General features: G+C 38.8%; 1 protein-coding gene across 6 annotated transcripts in view; it reads left to right on the top strand.

The window, feature by feature from the left end:
• Positions 1 to 21641, top strand: part of LOC109415904 (mucin-3B) — a 363111-nt gene that overhangs the window by 272605 nt on the left and 68865 nt on the right. For 5 of the 6 annotated variants that reach the window (XM_029868559.2, XM_029868558.2, XM_029868557.2 and 2 more), the window contains one exon: positions 6381 to 6407. The exons of the other annotated variant lie outside the window; for it this stretch is intronic. The gene's annotated coding sequence lies outside the window, so the exon portion shown is untranslated. The remainder of the gene's footprint in view (positions 1 to 6380; positions 6408 to 21641) is intronic. 6 annotated transcript variants of the gene reach the window in all.

Genomic DNA, 21641 nt, shown 5'->3' with positions numbered 1-21641 from the left:
CTCTGATCCTGACAAGCTCCTACCTCATGCTTCCAGGGGTCAATCGACAACAAAGACCGCCAGCTAAGAGTTGTGTGCTTATCTGGTAGTGCTGCCTAGGCATTTTGTCCTTCTGACCAGACATGGGCAAAACACCAAACCGTGCCGCACCGGTGGCGTGTTTGCCCGTAAACACACCACCGTGTGTGTTCATATCACCACCTTCGTTCAGCTTCTACTGGTGAACACGCAGTGCGTCTTGCGAAACACTCGTGTCGGTGTTATAACTCGAGCCTCAGTTCCGGCTCCGTGTTTCAGTTTTGGTTGGGCACGGAGGCCGAGTGTTTCCGATTGTATGAAACACCGAAGCAGTGAGCTCGGCCACAGTGCGTAGTAGCTTGGCTGCATCAGAGCCATTGAGTCAGAAGGGACGAGAAAGACACAAAAGGAGCCGCCAAGTACTTCACTCTCGTTGTCGACCAACAGCATTTGCAACTGGTGCTGGAGAATGAACGGCACCGAGCGCTTGAACTCGCACGAGTGTTTTGCATAATCGGAAACACTCGGGCTCCGTGTTACCCGAAGCGGCAAACACCGTGCCCAGTGCCTGAGCACCGCCATTGACTCAGATTTGATTACCGAACTCGGTAAAATTTTACTGGGTTTTTGAACAGCAGAGAAAACTCAGTAATTTTCTGTTTGTACCGAAAACTCAGTAATGGGAAAAATTTCTGATCTGTCAAAATATAAATGTTCGCGCCAAAACTGTTACTGTCTTTTTCGGTAGACGTTTGTTTACTTCTGAATTACTGAGTTTTTCAGTTGTTGAAGCGGAATCCGGTTTTCCAGAATACAAATGAAATTTTGATTTTTTAATATTATTAAGCATTACTAGATTATACCATATTATCGGAACAACGCTGCTTTGTGGTTCAAGCGCTTTCCTGTAGGACCCTTCCCACCTTTGAGTGTTTTATTTAAGCGCCTTAGTCAGCTTTTTATTGAAAATTCTGCTTAATGAGACATGGGGAGGAATCGAAACTATACAACGAGATTGTTGCAAGAAATAGATCATCTTTCTAATTGCATGGATCCTTGTTACCGATTATGTAGCTGTTGCGTTAGGTGGAATTTGAGTTGCAGGAGAACATAGCCGAACTCTGCTCTAGCAAATCTGCATTTTTACTAATTGACTATCTTCACCAGCAATAAGAAGCCCAGATGGTAAAACCGATCCTCATAACTAGATTATAGATGGTAGAGTACTCTACTATCTATAAACTAGATCAATAGTCTCGTTGAACTATTCCAAAGGAAGGACCTACCTTTAGCAGCTGACCAAGGCGCCTAATTTTAATAAAAAAAAACCTGAAACAAACTGTTTCCCGCAGGAGGCTGAATCCACAAATTTCCGACGATGACTCCGGTTCTGGCTGATCCAAAGTTCTCGATTGACATTGACGCCCGCGCCTTTTTTTTTTTGACGTTTTGTGTTTACTGGCAGTTCAGTAAAAGTTAGTTTTAGCCGACAATTCGGTACTTGTTTTTACTGAGTTTTTCCGTTCCACTGTTTATGACCGGTAAAGTCTTAATTTTACGGTGTGCTCAGTACTAACAATTACCGTAGTCAGTTAAAAGTGAAATCGTTTACTGATCATCAGCAAAATTCAGTTTGGAAAGCTGTAAACTCAGTATTTTTGGCGTTTTACGGTTCAAGAACCGTAATAGTAGTTTACGCAACAAGGTGCAGAATGACGATTTTTACAGCACGAGTCGTACATTTATCCAACGAGGCTTGCCGAGTTGGATAATTACGACGAGTGCTGTACAAATCGAGTTCTGCACCGAGTTGCGTACAACGTTTTTTGCAAGATCATAAATTACCGCTTGAACAAAATTTTTCATCAAACTGCATACCGATGCTCATAGCCATGTTTAAGAAAATCTGATCATAGCAGAACTGCATCCAGAAAGCATCAAGAAGTTGATCAAAACTGAAAACAGTGCTGTAATGGTTCATTACGCAACGCAAATCAGTGCTGTAATGAACCATTACAGCACTGTTTATTTGGTGTAGGAAAGTAGGCCTTTTCCTGTCAGATTTGCGTGAGGTAAAACAGCCTATTACGATGAGAAATTGCAAAAAATAAATTACCGAACAGGGAAGAGGTGATTGAGTGTGTACATGATTGCCAAGCTCTATAGATATAAGTTTTGTTTGAGATGGCGTAGATAATTTTATTACCATCATCTTGTTCTGTAAATAGCTGCTTCAATTTGAAGCAAATAGAGCCTGGCGTATCTACTGCCATTTTACGCATTACTGTCCAATGATCTGTAAGTTACTTATACATACATGCATTGAACAATCATGCGAATTTCGACAAGAAATGACCATTTCTCAGTGTTGTGTCAAAGTGCAAGCACAAAAAAAATACTTCATAGTGTAAGGCCTTGAGGACAGGATCAAGGCAGATTTAATAAAATAAGAAAGATAACTAAAAAATAAGATTACTTTCCGCGATCTGCTTCAAGCCGTATTAGGCTTAGGGCCGATTTCTTCACCTCGGCTTAACCGGTAAGCCAGGCTTACCCATACAGTTAAACCTGGCTTAACGCTTAAGCCAGGGTGAAGAAATCGCCCCTTAGTGCCACAAATCGGCATGTGCCGAGACAATCACGAGAATCTTCTCACGAGCGAGCATGCGGTGGTCGAGAGGTGGTGGCAGCATTACGATGAACACCTCAATGGCGACATTGCAAGCACCAAAGCGAAGGTGGCGTAGTAACAGATCTAGGAGTACGTGTGCAGGACGAAAGACTTCCGGCCCCCAACCTCTAAGAGATGTAGGAGGAGACTAGCCGGTTGAAAAACAACAATGCCGCTGCAGCAGATCAACTACCAAGCGAGTTTCTAAAATACGGTGGAGAAGCACGAGTGAGAGCACTACACTAGATAATTATCAAGATTTGGGAGGTGGAAGTATTACCGGAGGTGAACAAGTTGTATTGCGGGAACTATCGCGCGATCACAGTACTGAGCGCTGCCTACATTGTACTCTTCCAAATTTTAACTATGCCGTCGTCTATCATCGATTGCAAAAGAGTTTGTGGGGCAATATCAGGCTGGATAAATGGGTGAACGCGCTTCAACGTACTAAATGTTCGCCATTCGTCAGGTGTTGCAGAAATGCCGCGAATACAACGTGCCCTCACATCAGTTGTTCATCGATTTTAAATCGACGCATAAGATAATCGATCGAGACCAGCTATAGCAGATTATACATGAATTATCGGATAAACTTATACGATTGATCAAGGCGAGGATGGGTTGAGTAATGTGCGTAGTTCGAGTCCCTTTGAATCGCGCAGAGGGTTACGGCAAGCTGATGGTCTTTCGTACGTGCTGTTTAACATTGCTCAAGGGGATGTAGACACGAGTGGAAGAAGCCATGGGCCGAGTAGAATTGAGACGATTTCTACGTACAACAGAGGACACTCAGGCCTTAGTCTGACCGGTAAGTTAACCGTTATGTGTCCGACAAACTTTTTGCTTTTTTCTACACCGTGCTTTTTGAATGGGCGCTGGGTACCCGGGTACCCTGTCGGCCACATAAGGGTTAAGTATCTTCAACCGATACAGTAGTTATTTTTGCAATAAAATATAATATCACATATCCAGCTGTAATCTAGGATATTGAACCTTGACCTATGACCCGTAGAATTATTCAATTTAACCATTCCAACAACCTTTTGAGAAGTACTTGACAAACCAAAATGCTCTCGGAAAAGTATGACTTCAGGATGCTTCAGGTCTACACTCTGTAAATATCCGATGATATAAAATTGATCAACCTATTTTCACAGTTATCATTACCGAACGTCACGTTTCAAATGCGTTCTAATGCCAAATTTATTCTAAAAATATAGCACTCAGTTGCACACAGCTGTGTATTTCTTGAATGAAAACCGGCAAACAGATTTTCCCGCCGTATGGGTCTTTCATTCATAAGCGTGACTACCAAAGGAAGTGACGGAACCGTAATAGAAATAAATCACACTGCAATGACAGTGAAAATTGGCACTCTTTCCTCTAAGGACCCATCCATAAACTACGTACACGGAAAGATCGATGTACACAGAGCAAGGAGTAACTTTCACGTAGCGATCGAAAAGACAAAAGATTTCATGCAAACTTGTGTGAAAATTCACGCAAATTTGTGTAACACTGGATCAGTACATTTTTTGAACTGATCCAGTCGTACACATATACACTGAAGTTTTTTTTACGACGGTAATGGTACCGCGTAAAAAAAAACTGCGTAAAAAAACCGCGTTATTTCAAAAAACGTCGTAAAAAAAACCGCGTTATTTCAAAAACCGTCGTAAAAAAAAACCGCGTTATTTCAAAAAACGTGGTAAAAAAAGCCAAAAAAATTAAGTTACGTTGGATGTCATCCTGACTATTTTGCGCGTGTTTTTGAAATAATTTGTTTTTTTTTTTACGACGGGTTTTGAAATAACGCTGTTTTTTTTACGACGTTTTTTGAAATAACGCGGTTTTTTTTTACGCGGTACCGCGTGAAAAAACCGCGTAAAAAAAACTTCAGTGTATGAGTGAAAAATCCTTTGTCTTTTCGCAAGTTACTCATTCGCTGTGTACTTTCGTTTTAGGGTGTAGACTCTTGGGAGGAAGGGAGCTTCAGGCCAAAGTTTACGGTCCATATAAATTTCGTATATTTTGTATGGACAAAAGTATACCAGGGGAAGGAGGATCTGAGATGACCAAAATTAGTCTACATACTTAGTTTATGGTCAGCGCCTAAGTCATAATACGTACACCGGCAAATGTTGGCAATCGTCCCAAATATGATCGTTCCTGTACCAGCCAAGATCGCGTGCACCTGATCTCAATGAACGTTGCAGTTGCATATCCGGTGATAAAATTATATTCGTAGAAATTGCTTGTACTACATGTCGACAAAATCAAAAATGCGTCTCTATTGGTAATGAGAATGACTGTTTCCAAATAAGACAAATTGCCATTAGGGCAACACTTTTCAGTAAGTGCACCTGCACGATGAGTGCAGGTACATACAAATACAACAAACATTATTTTATCCAGTTGGCATAATCATATATACGTAATTTCTTTGGACAACTTATTTTTTGTATGTATGTAAATGTATAGAATAATAAAATATGTTCCGTCTAGGATTGTTTCTGCAACTTTGTTGTGTTACAAAACCCCATTGATTCACCATTCATCTTTGTCACATAACATCAAAAGATGTCATAAACCCAAACCTAACTGTCTTCAAGGTCCCCACTTTGAACCGCCTCGCCTGACGATGACGATATTACGAGTGTCATACTGACATCGCATGTAATCACGCACGTCGCGTCGCCTGGCTTGGTCGAATTCAGCCACTCACTCAACACACGCGGGTCAGTCGCATCGTTGTCGTCGACGTCTGTTTGGTGTGTCATAATATAATTGCCACATTGCTTTAACCCGGAACCGTTTTAGCATCAACCCCGTCCAGGAGAAGATCACAAGAGAATTAATTCATTAAAATCTCTGCTTGGTGGAGCTATAAGCCTATAAGTTTAATTTAATGCTGTCGAAAGAATGGGCTTGAACCAGCGGAGATGCCCCCTATTGCCATTTACAAGTGATTCGATTATGGGAGTTAACACTTGAGGTAGCACAATGGAGCAAAGGCATGGATGGGGATTCTTAAGAAGTTTTGTTATGATCAACAAAGAAACCATCGCACCGTTGAACCGCGAAGAAGGCACCAGTGGAGGTGTGACTATTCATGATACCAGTTCTTTGTTTGGCTGGACTATTCCATGTCATAAATATTTTAATAAATTAAACGTAGATCATAAATTTCGCCGACTTGTTGTATACCCATTCACGTCTGCATTCTTTATACCAGAATCTACAACTTGTCAGGAATGATCAATCATGACTGACAATGTTTTTTTTTTCTGATGGATTGGTACTACTCTATTGCGATTTATTATTCACACAATCGTAAAGCATCATAAATGACAATTTCGCTCGGATTATAACACCCAGTATAAGAACATGGTGCTGACTCTTTGTGAATACATTTATAAAATTCACAGCTACAGAATATCTTTACAACATCTCGATACCCTTTTTTATACTTTTCTGTTTGTTCCTGTCCCTTTTGCCTAGGCTTAAGCGCCTATTCTCGCTCCCTTTATTTTTCATTTTTTTTTTGTTTTTATTTATGTGTATTTTAACATAACGCTAGATCTACACTTAAATGTATTTTTCATTACCTTGCTGTACAAAAACTGTTCTCCGTTCGTTAAGCATTTTTTTAACTTGCTGAATAATATTTTGTTTTTCTTTTTCATTTCAGACTTGCACGTGGCAAAAAACATCAAAGGTGTGTAAAACATGGAATAATGAAGCAAAGTCAAAATCTAGAACTACAACTTATTTTTAATAAATCAGTACACCAAAAGTAAGGGTACGAGTATTTTTCTTGGTCTTTTTATCCCATTCATTAGACCTGTTCACTTTTTGTTCAACTTTTCTCACCACATCAAATTTTAAATTCAAATGCAAAAAAACAAGTCTTTAGTCCAAACATAACCAAACCGATAAAGATCTTAAGGTGTATCAAAACGATTTTGAGTGTGTGCGTGTGTGTGTGTTTTTGTTTTGAAATTTATTCGTATACGGTAGGATTACCAGCTGGCCGCGATTCCAAACCAAGACATTATTCTCAATGGACACCCGAAAACAGGTTGTTTAAAAGGAGTTTGAAACTTTCATTTTCAATGAGTACAATCAACGTGAATTTTGAAAATTTCAAACTGAGGGATCGAAATAAAATTATTTTTTGTGAATGAATTTTCTCACTTATTCATTTATTTTTCTGTCTCTAACAATTTTCACTGAGAAATATAACTAGACCGTAACTCCCAATTATGCATCAAATCACCACAAAACTTGTGTATAGTAGTTATAGTAGTTAGAATATTAACCCAAGTAACCAAAAGTTCCGCTTCCCATGACAAAATGCACTTTCTAGTTCCGCGAAGTTCAGATAAAGTTCCAAATGGAACTTTCTGGTTGCTTAAGAGGCTAACGATGAGCCTTGCTGGAACTTCGGTCACAAGTTCCGGCAAAGCTCATTGTTAGCCTCTTAAGCATCTAGAAAGTTCCATTCGGAACTTTATCTGAACTTCGCGGAACTTTAAAGCTGCTTAAGATGCTACTCGGAACTTTGTCGGAACTTTAAAGTTCATAGAAGTTCAGCTCAGTAGCATTGTGTTTCAATGAAGATTAAATTTATTTCTTTTACAGAAAACAACTGTTTAAGCATACACGAATAAATGACAAATATGAATTTATCATATCAATGAAACTAGGCTTGAGCAAAAAAAAAATTGCCGCCCATCGGATTCGAACCGATAGTCGCTGCGTGAGAACCCTACGCTCTACCACAGTGCTACAGCTGAGATTGAGTGGACATCAGGTAAAGTCTGACATGAATCGATTTTCTGTCGGCAGTTAGTTTTGCACATTTGTACAGTAGTGAAGTTAGCTTGACTTTGTCAAGTGTCTTCAGCAGCGCAGCGGTAAGTCGGCAGGCTATCACGCAGGAGGATCCAGTTCAAATCTACATAGCAGCGACATGTGTGAAAATATAATTATCGGAAGCAATTTCCAGACGTGAATCGCAAACCCACCAACATGGTTGTGCTTCTGAAAAACAAATTTTTGTTTCTGCCTGAATTTTGTCAAAGTTCTATCAGAAGCTGCTTAGAAGGCTATCCAGCGTGCTTATGTGAACTTTCAAGTTCCAAAATTACTTAAAAATGAAGCTGCTTAGAAGGTTAATGCGCAACCTCGAACAAGCTGCCTAGCTTATAAAGTACCCTTTTATCTGAACTTTTGGTTACTTGGGAACTTTCTCCTCTATTTGTCCATTAAGACGAATTGTGCGTCTGTTGACAATGAATGTGGCCAAACACGAATGAAAAAATGAAAATGTTAATCTTCACTTTGGATCTTCGAATTGTTTTATGCTCTTGTTCGTACCCTCATGTTTAACTGTCTATTCTTGCAGCTAAGAACTTTATGACTCGCTCTTCTAAAAGGACACCAAGATATAGCATTGGCGTATTAATTCGTATTACCACTTTCTTATGTGGCAACATATCTTTGGAAGGCGAGGCATGGTCGATACCACGCCTGATTTCCGCCACAATGACCATATCAAGAACTGAGATTGCGTACATCACAATTTGAACCTAACCTAACCCTAACAATACCATGACCTGCGTAGCCGGCTTCCGAACCCTGGGACTTCCTCTTAGTTGGGACTAATCCAGCAAGTCTCAAAGTTAAGGTGCCACCTCCTCAGTACTTCCGAGACGATATAGGCATTAGGCAATCCATTCATTTCATTTATTTAGTATAACATCAAATTCAAAATAAAACTGAATCAACAATATTTCTCCATAATACACGATTCGTGACGCCGCTCTCCATCCTCGGTCGCGCCCGATACTCGCCAAGTCACGCTCCACCTGGTCCGCCCATCGTGCTCTCTGCGCTCCACGCCTTCTTATGCCAACCGGATCAGTTGCAAACACCAGCTTTGCAGGGTTGTTGTCCGGCATTCTTGCAACATGCCCTGCCCACCGTATCCTTCCGGCTTTGGCCACCTTCTGGATGCTGGGTTCGCCGTAAAGTGCAGCGAGCTCGTGGTTTATTCTTCTCCGCCACACACCGTTCTCCTGCACACCGCCGAAGATCGTCCTTAGCACCCGTCGCTCGAAAACTCCGAGTGCTTGCAGGTCCTCCTCGAGCATCGTCCATGTCTCGTGCCCGTAGAGGACCGCCGGTCTTATTAGCGTTTTGTACATGGTGCATTTGGTGCGTGGGTGAATCTTTTTCGACCGCAGTTTCTTCTGGAGCCCGTAGTATGCCCGACTTCCGCTGATGATGCGCCTCCGAATTTCACGGCTCACGTTGTTGTCAGTCGTCAGCAAGGATCCGAGGTAGACGAATTCCTCCACCACCTCGAAAGTATCCCCGTCTATCGTAACATTACTACCCAGACGGATTCGGTCGTTTTCGGTTCCGCCTACCATCATGTACTTTGTTTTTGAGGCATTCACCACCAGTCCGACCTTTGCTGCTTCGCGTTTCAGGCGGGTGCCCGAGCATAGGAGAATACCAAGTTAATAACTACGAAATCACATAACCTGTTTTTATGTCTTGTTTTGTTATTATTAAATTATCAAGGCATAGCTTTTTCATAACAAATTTTGTTGAACAATCTTATTTTGTTATAATCAAGCTATTGATATACACTAATTAGATTACATTTAAATAACATGTTTTGTTGTACTATTGATCAACTTATCCGCAAAAATACAACAGTAACATATTTTGAAATCACAGCAACAATTCGACGATTGTGACCTGTCTCTTTGTGTTGTTCCATTTTTGTATTCAGGTTAAAAAGAATTCCTTAAATAATTTTCGGATATGCACTTGGAAGTTCTGGAGGAACCTTTCGACAAATCCTTGGAGAAGTCTTCAAGAGAACTCCTGGCGCAATTTTCTTAGATATTCCGAAGGTAATTCTTCTGAGTAATGCACATTGGTCGGACTCCATACAAAGGGGCGGCCAAAACTCTCAAAAAACGAAATTGATATTTTTAAACTTTATTTCACCTTATAACAAAGTTAATGTATTGTACTTTTATGATTCTTAATTAAAAGTATACCAGCTTTTGTATTTCAATGACATTTTCACTGCCAAAGTGGCCTAAGTCATAAAATTGAAAAATGAATTATTCGAAAAAAGTAAAATAATAATATTTTGAGAATGGAATAAATGTTTTAAGTTATCCAGCATATGAAAGCTTGTTATTGGACTGTTCGAATGCACGTATGGTGCAAAATTAATATGTCACAAAACTTTTCAAATTTTCGTATATTGTACCTTAGAAATTTTGGTAATTTTTAAGTTAAAAAACGGTTCGTGTCGTCACGTGTCGCCGCAATTTCGAATAGTACATCTTAAACATCATGCTTAGAGCTGCCTAAAAACGTTTAAATATTTTGCAGAAATTTGCAGTTTTTCAAATTAGAGCTATTTAAAAAAGACATGTGTTTTTCATATATTTTACGTTATTTTTCCATTTTTTACTGATATGAAATATATCTTTCCACATTTTTCATACGTTTTGAACAAACTTGATTGGATTTGATCGAAAAATGATCATTTATTTAAATTCGAATTGATTTTCTAACAAAAAACGCAAAAATATGGGGTTTACTGATTTTCACCGTTTTTGAAATTATTGAAATTACGTAATTTTTGAATACCCCTTTTTAAACACTAAAAATACTATATAACATATCTAGGCAACCTATAACTTCGATTGAACACATAAAAAGAGTTTTGGCCGAACTTTATCTTTTTCCGACCATTGTGTAATGTTTAGAATTCTTGGCAAAATCTTTTGGAAAACACCTGGAGAAACATTCGGAAAAACTCCTGATGAAATCCTCAAAGAAATTTTCAGAGAAATTTTAAGATGAACTTCAGGACTAATGATCACAGGAAATTCTGAAGAAATCCTTGAAGGGATTCTATGCAGGATTCTGGAGGAATTTCTAGAGGAGTCTTTGAAAATCCATGAAAGATTCCGTCGAAGAACTCTCGGAGAAATTTCTGGAATATTTTTGAAGTAATTTATGGAAAAGTTAAGATCAAATCTGTCGACGAATTTCCGGAAGAATTTCATGACAAAGTCACTTTACAAACACAAAAGGAGTTTTTGACGGAATCCTCAGAGAAATAAATAGAGGAATTTTAGAAAAAAAAAATATTGCAAACATTTCTAGTGAAAGTCCTGTAGGAATCATTAGAGGAAGTTTAGGAGAAATAATAGCAAAATTTTTGGCGGAATCCTTGTAGAATCCTGGAGGAATATTCGACATAATTCTGGAATCCAGGGAAAATCGGAGGAATTTAAACAAAATTTCCAGAAAAGTTGTAATAATCTGTACAATATTTCCAATATCCCAAAAAAATTCTGCAAAACTGTTGAGCATTCTAAAAATTCTTCAGTTTCTACGCTAAAAAAAAAACAAAACAAAAGTCACAAATCAACGATCAAACTTTTTCAAATACACGTGTTAATTTCAAAACCGTGCTCCGAAAACAATTAAAGTAGAACAGTATATGAATTACAGGTGAAAATCGAAGCTCGTCGTATTTGATAATATAGAAATTACTAAAGTTCGATTATCTTGCGACTTCAAATCTCTTAGAATGAATTAAAAGCTAAATATAGTATTTTTCGATCATTTGAAAATATTTCTTACGTCAGAGTCAGCAAGCCTCGTTTTCGCAACTCGTTACATAAATAACTATTTCGATAGTGTTTATAATTTTAAAATTTTTAATAGTTTTTTTTGTTTTGCCTTTCTCGTACACTAAGTGTACTGGAAAGGCTATATGTTCACTCCAAAAATGACTTTTTGATAGGAGGCCCGGAGATTCGAGTCACATATACCAATCAACTCAGCTCGACGAATTGAGGTGATGTCTGTGTGTGTGTATGTGTGTGTGTATGTGTACAAACGAACTCACGTCACTTTTCGGCAGTAAATCTCAACCGATTTTAATGACCGATGGTTCATTCGACGCGGAATCTGGTCCCATTGTTTGCTATTGAAAATGGTTTGGATCGGTCCAGCCGTTCCGGAATTATGGCCATTTAGGCGTTCCGGATCGGTACCCCAGGAAGGGGCTAGATATGAAAATGCAACAAACCCACGCATGCGACACATCAAACCACGGCATTTTCGATAATATGATGAACGATAAGTAAGAAAATAGTCCCAGACCATATCTGAACCGGTAATGTTCCGGAACCGGTTCCGAAGGTCCCACCAGAAGTGGCCAAATATAAAAGTGAACCAAACCCATACATGCGACTCATCAAATCGCAGCTTTTTTAATAACCTGATGAACGGTCAACAGGAAAATAGTCTCAGATCATATCTGAACCGGTATTGTTGCTGAATCGGTTCCGGGCGTCCCGCCGGAAGTGGACAAATATAAAAATGAAACAAACCCTTGCAAGCGACACGTCAAATCGCGCCCTTTGCGATAACCTCATGAACGGTTAGCAAGAAAATGGTCTCAGATCACATAATAAATTACTGGTGTTCCAAAACCGGTTCCGTATGTCCCGCCAGATGTGGCCAAATATAAAAGTGAACCGAACCCATGCATGTGACACTTCAAATCGCGGCTCCTTAGGCGACCTGATGAATGGTTAGTAAAACAATAGTTTTAGACCATATTTGAGACAACCGGTGGTGTTCCGGAACCGGTTCCGGGTTCCCTCCGGAAGTGGCCAAATTTTTTTTGTCTTTATTAACGAGATTTTTAACTCGAAGCTAGTTCATCTCGGGACCCTTCCCTTCCGAAGGAAGAACCTACGTTTTGTGAATATGTCGGGAGTGGGATTCGATCCCAGGCCCTTGGCATGATAGTCTTGTGTTCTAACCATCAAACCAGGCCCGCTCCACCGCCAAATATTTAAGTGAACCAAACACATGCATGCGACACATCAAATCGCGGCTCCTTAGGTAACCTGATGAACGGTTAGCAAGAAAATAGTTTCAGACCATATTTGGGACAACCGATGGTGTTCCGAAACCGGTTCCGAGTGTTCCGTTGGAAGTGGCCAAATATAAAAGCGAACCAAACCCATGCATGCGACACGTCAAATCGCGGATTTTTCGATAACCTGATGAACGGTAAGCAAGAAAATAGTCTCAGACCACATAAGAAACTACCGGTAGTATTCCAAAACTAGCGTTGGGTTCTTCGTCGGAATTCAAAAGTGAGAAAAATTATAGCAAGCGATAGATATCTTGACAAAACTAAGACGATCTCATCCAATCACACCATTTCAGATTCCTGAGGTGTAATAATGCAGAAGGATGGGTCAACGTTGTATGGGAAAATTAAAATTTAATCGTAATAACTCCGAACAAACTTTTTCAATTCTCTTTCGCGTCTAAAATGACTGCGTAAAATTTTTGTGCGACTGGTTGCTCCCTCACGCACTGTAATGTGGTTGAAAGTTGAATGGGATTCAGTATGAAAAATTTCAGTTACTTGCATGTTTTTGTCAAATTTTACATGCATCTTGTAGCCAATGATAATAAAATATAGCGTGTGTAGAAGTGTGTAGAAAATAATTTGTCGAAAATCGTTAAGGTATCTGTGTTTGTGAAAAAGTTGTATCGTCTTGGTGTTGATCGGCCTCCAGTGATAGTGAAGGAGGTCAAGCTGTCTACCGAGAGGTCTGATATTTTTCAGCTCTGCCTATATGTTGAACATAACGTCGCAATATGTGCCATCAATAAGTTTAAAGTCAATTCAATGATGGCTCTGATAAAATTCTAAGTAAAGTATTCTCATGATTCAGGAGCATTTCAGCTCACGTCAACGGAAACGTCATGAGTACATATTCGACGAGAAAGGCGCTATCACCACTAGGTGGATCAATCCGGGTTTTTTTTCTTATTTTTGTCCTCCCCTCGCACCTGATGAGAGGTCTCGGACATAAAAGAATAATATTTGCATCGGCCTAAGTATTATAACCTATTTAGTAACGAGTTTGATATCATAGCAAATTCTGCTCTCCGATTACTATCAATAACATATTAATATCAAAATTGGTTATGGAAATATTTTCCGAATTCACTGTTATTAAGTTGTTATTGAAACTAACAAAAGAAGTTATTGAAATGGTTTTTCAGGAACATTTTTTTTGTTATGGAATTTGTTATTTTGCCGCTTATGACAGACAAGTTTATAACACAATATGTTATGGTAATAACTTGAAAATAATCGATTTTATTATTCAGTTATTTTGCCCAAATAACACAGCTCCTTATACTGTTGTTATTCCCTTCTGCTCGGGTGTACAGCTCTGCCACTGTTCCAAATGTTCTGGCAATAATGTCCAGTCCATGTCGTCCGCAAAGCACACAAATTGTCCGGATTTTGTGAAAATCGTTCCCCGGCTGTTGAGCCCGGCTCGTCGCATCACACCTTCCAGAGCGATGTTGAAGAGTAGGCATGAGAGGCCATCACCTTGTCGCAGTCCCCGGCGAGATTCGAATGAACTAGATAGTTCATCCGAAACCCTTACGCAGTTTTGCACACCGTCCATTGTTGCTTTAATCGGTCTAGTCAGCTTTCCAGGAAAGCCGTTTTCGTCCATGATTCTCCATAGCTCTGCGCGGTCGATACTGTCGTATGCCGCTTTGAAGTCGATGAACAGGTGATGCGTTGGGACCTGGTATTCACGGCATTTCTGGAGGATTTGCCGTACGGTGAAGATCTGATCCGTTGTCGACCGGCTGTCGATGAAGCCAGCCTGATAACTTCCCACGAACTCATTCGTTTTAGGTGACAGACGACGGAAGATGATCTGGGATAGCACTTTGTAAGCAGCATTCAAAATAGTGATCGCCCTGAAGTTCTCACATTCCAAATGGTCGCCTTTCTTGTGAATGGGGCAGATTACCCCTTCCTTCCACTACTCCGGTAGCTGTTCTGTTTCCCAGATCCTGACTATCAGCCGGTGCTGGTTAACAATGTTTTAAATATAATTCAAATGTTCTATAGCTTTCATAATATAATTTATCCACTAATACAGCAATTTAATGTTTGTTCAATCCATGCTTGCATTATTGTCGTTGCAGAGATGACTTTTATATGATGGGATTTTGAAAACTAACAATGGTACTAATCTTATAGATTCTCGCAAGAAAACTAAAGTAATAGCGATTTCTACAGGTATTTGAAAAAAAAACTTACACATAAAGTTGATTTGAAGTTTCGAGAAAACAATTAAGAGCTTCAACGAAACGGCAACACTTTTATGGTGTACGCTGCATTTCGAAACTCCTGAATTCTCATAAATAAGAAACACCAGGTAATTCTAGATTCTGGTAGTTTGTCAAAGAACCTCATTGTTCATATTTTTAGTGACATGATTTTTGCACTTGGAGAAGTCGCCTTCAAAAAACAAAAACATGCAATAAATATGATAAGTAAACAAATTTATTGGAGAGTTGTTTAACCCTAGTCGTGCACTAAGTCAGCGAGGTGAGCGCAAGCTAATGCACGAAGAAGGTTAAAAGAGAGTCACATCAATGATATGACATGATTTATTTGTTTGTTTATTTTCGATATTTTACAACAGAGGGTGCATTCATGTCGTAAGTGATGATTTGTTTCGTCGATGCATCTTTTTTTCTAATGTTTAATCCTGGTCACGCCCTACGCTCGCTAGATCTCTTTCTTTGATCTCTTTTTCATTGATCCGCTCACCTTACGCACTGCCTTTTAGGTCTTCTTATACTGTCCGGATCTCTTGCGAGCACTAGTATTGCTGGGTTGTTGTCTGGCAATGTCCATAACATGCCCTACCCATCGAATCCTTCCAGATTTTGCCACCTTCCAGATACATGGTTTACCGTAGAGTGCAGCAGGCTTCACATGATTCTATAGGATTTCAAGGTGTTGCAATATGTGTCAGGAGGATTCAGAGCTGCTTTATGGCTCACGGCGAATCATGGTGGTTTCCGAGGCGTATTTCAGAGCATTTCAGGAGAATTCAGACGGTTTTAGGGAGTTTCATAGGCTCTCGGGCGGGCTTCTATATACTTCTTATTCCGAAGAGGATCGTGACCGTGATTTTTTTTTTTGAATACATACCTGAATACCCAGCGGATGTAGGTGTCAATCACGTCAAGGTACACGAAATACTACACGGCCTACAAAAATTAGATGCTTCTATAGGTGCTGGACCTGACGGAATCCCGCCAATATTTATGAAAACTCTAGCGACTGAGTTTACTGCTCCATTATTCTGGCCCTTTGAAATATCTATTGAGTTCCGCACCTTTCCAAAAGCATGGAAGAATTCATATTTAGTGCCCATCTTTGAATCGGAAAAAAATCAGACGTACGTAATTATCGTGGAATAGCCATTATTTCTTGCATTCCTAAGCTGTTTGAAGCAATAATTAACGAAAAAATATTTATTCAAATAAAACACAGAATTACAGATAAGCAGCATGGATTCTTTAAGGGACGTTCTACTGCTACAAACCTTTTAGAATTCATTAACTACACGTTGAATGCCATGAATAATGGCAAACACGTAGAGGCTCTATACACCGATTTTAGTAAAGCTTTCGATAGAATTGATATTCCATTGTTACTCTTCAAATTGCAGTAAAATGCAGAAGAAGTGAGGCATAACCAAGATATAAGTATATTTCAGAAGGAAATTCATATTTTTTACAAATGGTCCTCAAAAAGCTTATTGCAGCTGAATGTTAAAAAGTGTAATTAAATAACTTTTAGCAAAAAACTAAGCACACCTACTAGCGCAATTACTCTAGGAAACCAAGAAGTAGAAACATTGAAAGAGTTAGGGATCTAGGAGTTATTTTGGATTCTAAACTAACTTTCACAGACCATTACAATACGATCACCCATAGAGCAAATAATATGCTTGGGTTTATAAAACGCTTCAACTACAATTTTGAAGACCCGTATACAATAAAAACTCTGTACATTTCTTATGTTAGGTCAATTCTGGAATATTGCAGCGTTGTCTGGTCCCCTTTCAGAATAACGCATATCGACAGGATAGAATCAGTAAAAAAACAATTTCTATTATATGCTCTTCGAAAACTAGGACAGTATTTCCTCTTCCATCATATGAAGCACGCTGCATGCTTCAGGCATTAAAAGAGCGTCGTGAGATTGCCATGATCTCATTTGTAAATGATATTATTTCGCAACGAATTAACTCATCTGAAATTTTATCTAAATTCAATTTCTATGCGCCTACACGGCGTCTTTGTAGTCGAACACCTTTTAAACTTGTTATAATCGGACGGATTACGCTAAATTTGGACCAATTAATCAAATGATGTCAATCTATAATGAACATTGCGAAATGATTGACTTTACAATGTCTCGGCATAATCTGAAATAATATTTCAATAACAACAGAAATAGACACGCATAGTTTGAACGAACTACTTTTTAGACCCCTATAAAAATAATAAAATGAATTAATTAGAAATAGAAAACAAAATGTATGTATATGTTTATAGTCTATGTACTAGTCTACGTTGGATTGATGAAATAAAGAAATAGAAATAAAAAATATCCGCAGACTGCGGACCGCGATTCTTTCGCTACTCTTCACGGTAGTTCCGGAAGATTTTCAGAAGAGGCGTTTCAGAAAGTTTTGGAAGATTTCAGTGGTTTGAAAAGGTCTTCACAGACTTTCAGATGAATTTTACGAAGGTTGTACTCCAATTCCAACCGGAGGCTGTAGGGGGATTTAAGAGGGGTTCATGGACGCTCACGTAAGCTTCACGGGGGTTTCAGAGGATTTCAAAGGCGTTTCAGAACGTTTCAGTGCGTTTCAGGGTATTTCGAGAAGTTTCATGTGGTTGCAGATAAAATTTGAGGGCTTGACAGGCTCTCATTTGAGCTTCACGTAGGTTTCAATGGCGTTCCAGGACATTCCAGAAGGTTACAGAGGGAATTTAGGGGGCATCGGGCTGTCAGGTCTCATGGGATTTCAAAAGCGTTTAAAGGCATGCTAATGTGTTGCAGCGCGTCTCAGGGGGTTTCAGAGGCATTTCAGGGGACTTCGCAGGCTCTAAGGAGAGATTCAGGGGGCTTCCACAGTCATTTCAAAGCACTTCATGGGCGTTTCCCGGAAGTCCTTGGAGATAATGAAACAGATATTGCACTTACCACTTGACGACAAATAGGTTCCATGAGACTGTGCCAGCATGCAAATACACAATTTGTGCATGTAAATCCGACCATAACTCGTCGGAAACAAATTATGACGAGAAGGATTCCCATGATCTTGGTCAGAAAAGGCTGCTAAGGAACCTTACTATAAATTGGAATTGTAATAGACAATTTATTCAACACTAGGAGAACAATTGAAAGTGATGTGTTTGGGATACGCTTGAATTGGTGCATATAATTAAAGAAGACAAGAGATGGATTCACTTCAAGGTGTGAATGCCTTGTTTATTTCTTACTCGAGAAATATGAATATGTTTTGACTTGAATGCAGTCATGAGCATTTAAATCCATTCAAAATAAAAATATTTGGATTAACAATCAAGAAAAGATCTCTCCACTGTCAATCACAGATAATGTATCAATCGCTTCATCCAAAATAAGTCATTATGTCTCTACATCACTAGCATAGCATGAAAATGAACGTCATCTGCTCATCCATCAACTTCCTCGGCTCCGAGTTATTTCAGAAATCACTAGTTAACGCATTCACTGACTTTGGTTTAATGACATGGATGGCATGGCAGGTTAATCTACACACCATCAGTTTGAAGCAAAAGTAAATCGTGGTGAGCACATTTTCTACAACTCATCGTATAATATCCCATCGTCATCCATCCAACCGGTTCATCAACATCACCACCGGTCGGTCGTCGGTCGTCATCTTCCGCCGGGAACCACTCAGCGCAGTCAACAGCGAAAGTGCAGAACTCGAAAACTGGGATTCAAAGCGCAAAACGTATCGGGCGTGAGGGAACATGACGGGAACACAGCATAACAGCAGCAATCAAAACAAACCCTTCGTTTCAACGCTTCTCCCAAACCTGTATTCCCCCTTGCCATGTTCAGGTCCCATATATAATGTCCGTCATCCCGAGCGTAGACGCTTACGGTTGTGGAGAGATAATAAAACTGAAGTTACGCCAGAGCAGCATCCATCGAAGTGGAGTGAAAGAATCTCTTGGAACGAATTACATAATGGGAAGGAATCCCATCGGACCGCTCCTTGATGCTGTTATTATTGTTGTTCCGCTGCCGTCGGCTGCCACCGCAAGCTCAATCTACGTGTGATCATCCATCCGATGAGCCGACCGTCCGCCATAGGAGGGGTGGACGATGGGAATCTGCTCACGGGGCAACTGATTGAGATACAGAATGGGAATGCTGAAAAAACATATAAATTCACGTTATAGCCTAGTAAATGGCCTGTTCAACCTACTGCCGGGCGGGAATCGTTCCACTCTGCTTCCTACCGGCCGGCACCTTTTGATACATGACGGCACAAATTTGCGCACGTTTGCAGACGCGCCCGTATGGAGGAGCCTAAACAACGATCAACACGCCGCTGTTTCTTGAGAAAACAGAGTGGGGCTTTATTTTGTTAGTTCTGTTAAGAGGTACTGAGATATCTTTTCTCTGCATTCTTTCTTGACAGTTTTATGTAACCAGATATAGGTCAATATGAAGAAGTCTCGTTGTTCATACTTCCATGAGGAAAACTGTTAATCAAAGGTGGAAGGTATATAAGTTCATCAACAACTTTCATTTTTTTTTGTCACTATGTTCTACAAATCATTGCCACATTTGGGGTCAATTGAAATGGTCAAGTATTTCTGACAAGCCGTTTGAGGTCAACCAAAATTAACTCTTCATGCTACCTGATAATTCAAGTCTTCTATCATAAGCCAAATGTTATTTCTTTTTGCCAACTACAGTAATAGACATTCGTTTAGCCGAGGCCAAAAAATTTTCAAAAAAGTGTCAGGAAACTCATACAAAAGATTTTATGATAAAACTTTTTTATCGTAGTGATAGTATATCTAGTACTGTTTTATAAAAATGTGATACATCACACTTACATATACACTGAAACCAAAACGAGGGTAAAACCCCTTCAAATGTCATTTTTTGCCTAGACATTCGTTTAGCCGAATTGTACAATTTTTTGAATTCCATAATGAAAAACTAATAAATTTCGGAAAATATCCAACAAAATCATTTTGTATGGTGACCTGAATTATAGATCGACTTGTAAATCATGAATTAGATCGTTTTTGGAAGTGTTGCCGTATTAATTTTGCATGCATCTCATATAAATATGTCATTATATTGTAAATGTTTCCAAATTGATATTTGATGTAGTTATTTTTATCGGAACTGTTTCAAAAGAATCAAATGAAAGTTTCATGGCCAAAGCAGGTTGAAAAATTACGAAAAACAATGTTTTAACAGAAAAAAAATAACGCAAACCATCAATAAATCACGTATTTAAGTATTGTTTTGATGAAATATGATGGTTTCACTTGCATAAATCACAGCGTTTACTACTATTACGTCTACTAATAGCTCCCAATATCTTTTAGATTGTATTCTGGCTTAAATAACATACATTGAACGGCTCAAATTTCGAGGAATGACACCGAAAGTATTCAAATTTCTAGCATGAACAACTTGTTTCATAATTTAGACATTCTTTTCAAATAAATCATGTTAAAAATGAATGTGGTTCACAACTAAGACTCATTTATAATATATTTCTTCAGATTGAATGAAAAAAGCCAATTATTTGACCATATCTTGCATTTTTGTATGAGCATCAGCTTTTAAATAAACAGGGTACAAAAATTCTGACACTTCTTGCAGTCCTTTCACTTAGCAGTCTTCCAACTCATTTGGTAATGCTAGTATCAAACAGGTATACTCCACAGGCATTAGGGCACGTCTTTATTTCAATGCAGAACTATACATTTTAGCTTTCATCAATCCCATTTTAAAGTTTAAACAACCAAAAACCAATATACTTATATTTTTCATAACATTTTATGCAATATTTTGAACATTTCTAACAATAATTCTGTGCCATATTTTCAAAACTGCTAATCTAGCTTACGTTTGAGTGTTTACAGAAATAATTTTTCTTAAAAAAAATTGTTTACTGTCGCCATTGTTTACTGACATTTTTTTAAATATTTCTCTGAATTTCACAAATAAATAAACTTTTAAGGTCAATTATCTTGCTAACACGTCATAAACTAAATGCTTTGGAGTATATACTCGAAATATACTCACGAAATTGCAAAAAATCTATTGAAAACCAATTTTTCATTTACCTCGGCTAAACGAATGCCTAGGCAAAACATGACATTTGAAGGGTTTTTACCCTCGTTTTTTTTCAGTGTATATGTAAGTGTGACGTATCACATTTTTATAAAACTGTACTAGATATACTATCATTACGATAAAAAAGTTATATCATAAAATCTTTTGTATTAGTTTCCTGACACTTTTTTTGGTCTCGGCTAAACGAATGTCTATCACTGTAGGATACTTTGGATACCAGAGCCAATTTATAAAAAATGCCTAATCCTGCCTAATTTATAAAAAAATCACAGTAGTACAGTGACCCCACAATTTATGAATCGGCAAAAATGACCACAGTTTATGGATCGCTCATTTGATCAACATGGTGATTCATAAATAGTGTACAAAATTAAGGTGATTCATCGGTGTGGGGTCACTGTACTTCAGGTACGTGAAATGCTCGCTGTATTCGTTGCCTTACCAGTATGGCGGTAGCACAGACAAACACACGTAGAGTAAAGTGGGGCAAAAATTCGAGTGGGGCAAGAGTTTCTTTTTAAGTTTTTGAGCTCAATTCAAATTATATCTTTCGGGTGTCAAGGTTGTTCGAAGCCTTTTTAAAAA

Source organism: Aedes albopictus, chromosome 3 (assembly GCF_035046485.1).
Source record: "Aedes albopictus strain Foshan chromosome 3, AalbF5, whole genome shotgun sequence".
Lineage (NCBI taxonomy): Eukaryota > Metazoa > Arthropoda > Insecta > Diptera > Culicidae > Aedes > Aedes albopictus.
The sequence above is the reverse complement of the archived record's forward strand: the minus strand, read 5'-3'. Positions and strand labels throughout refer to the sequence as shown.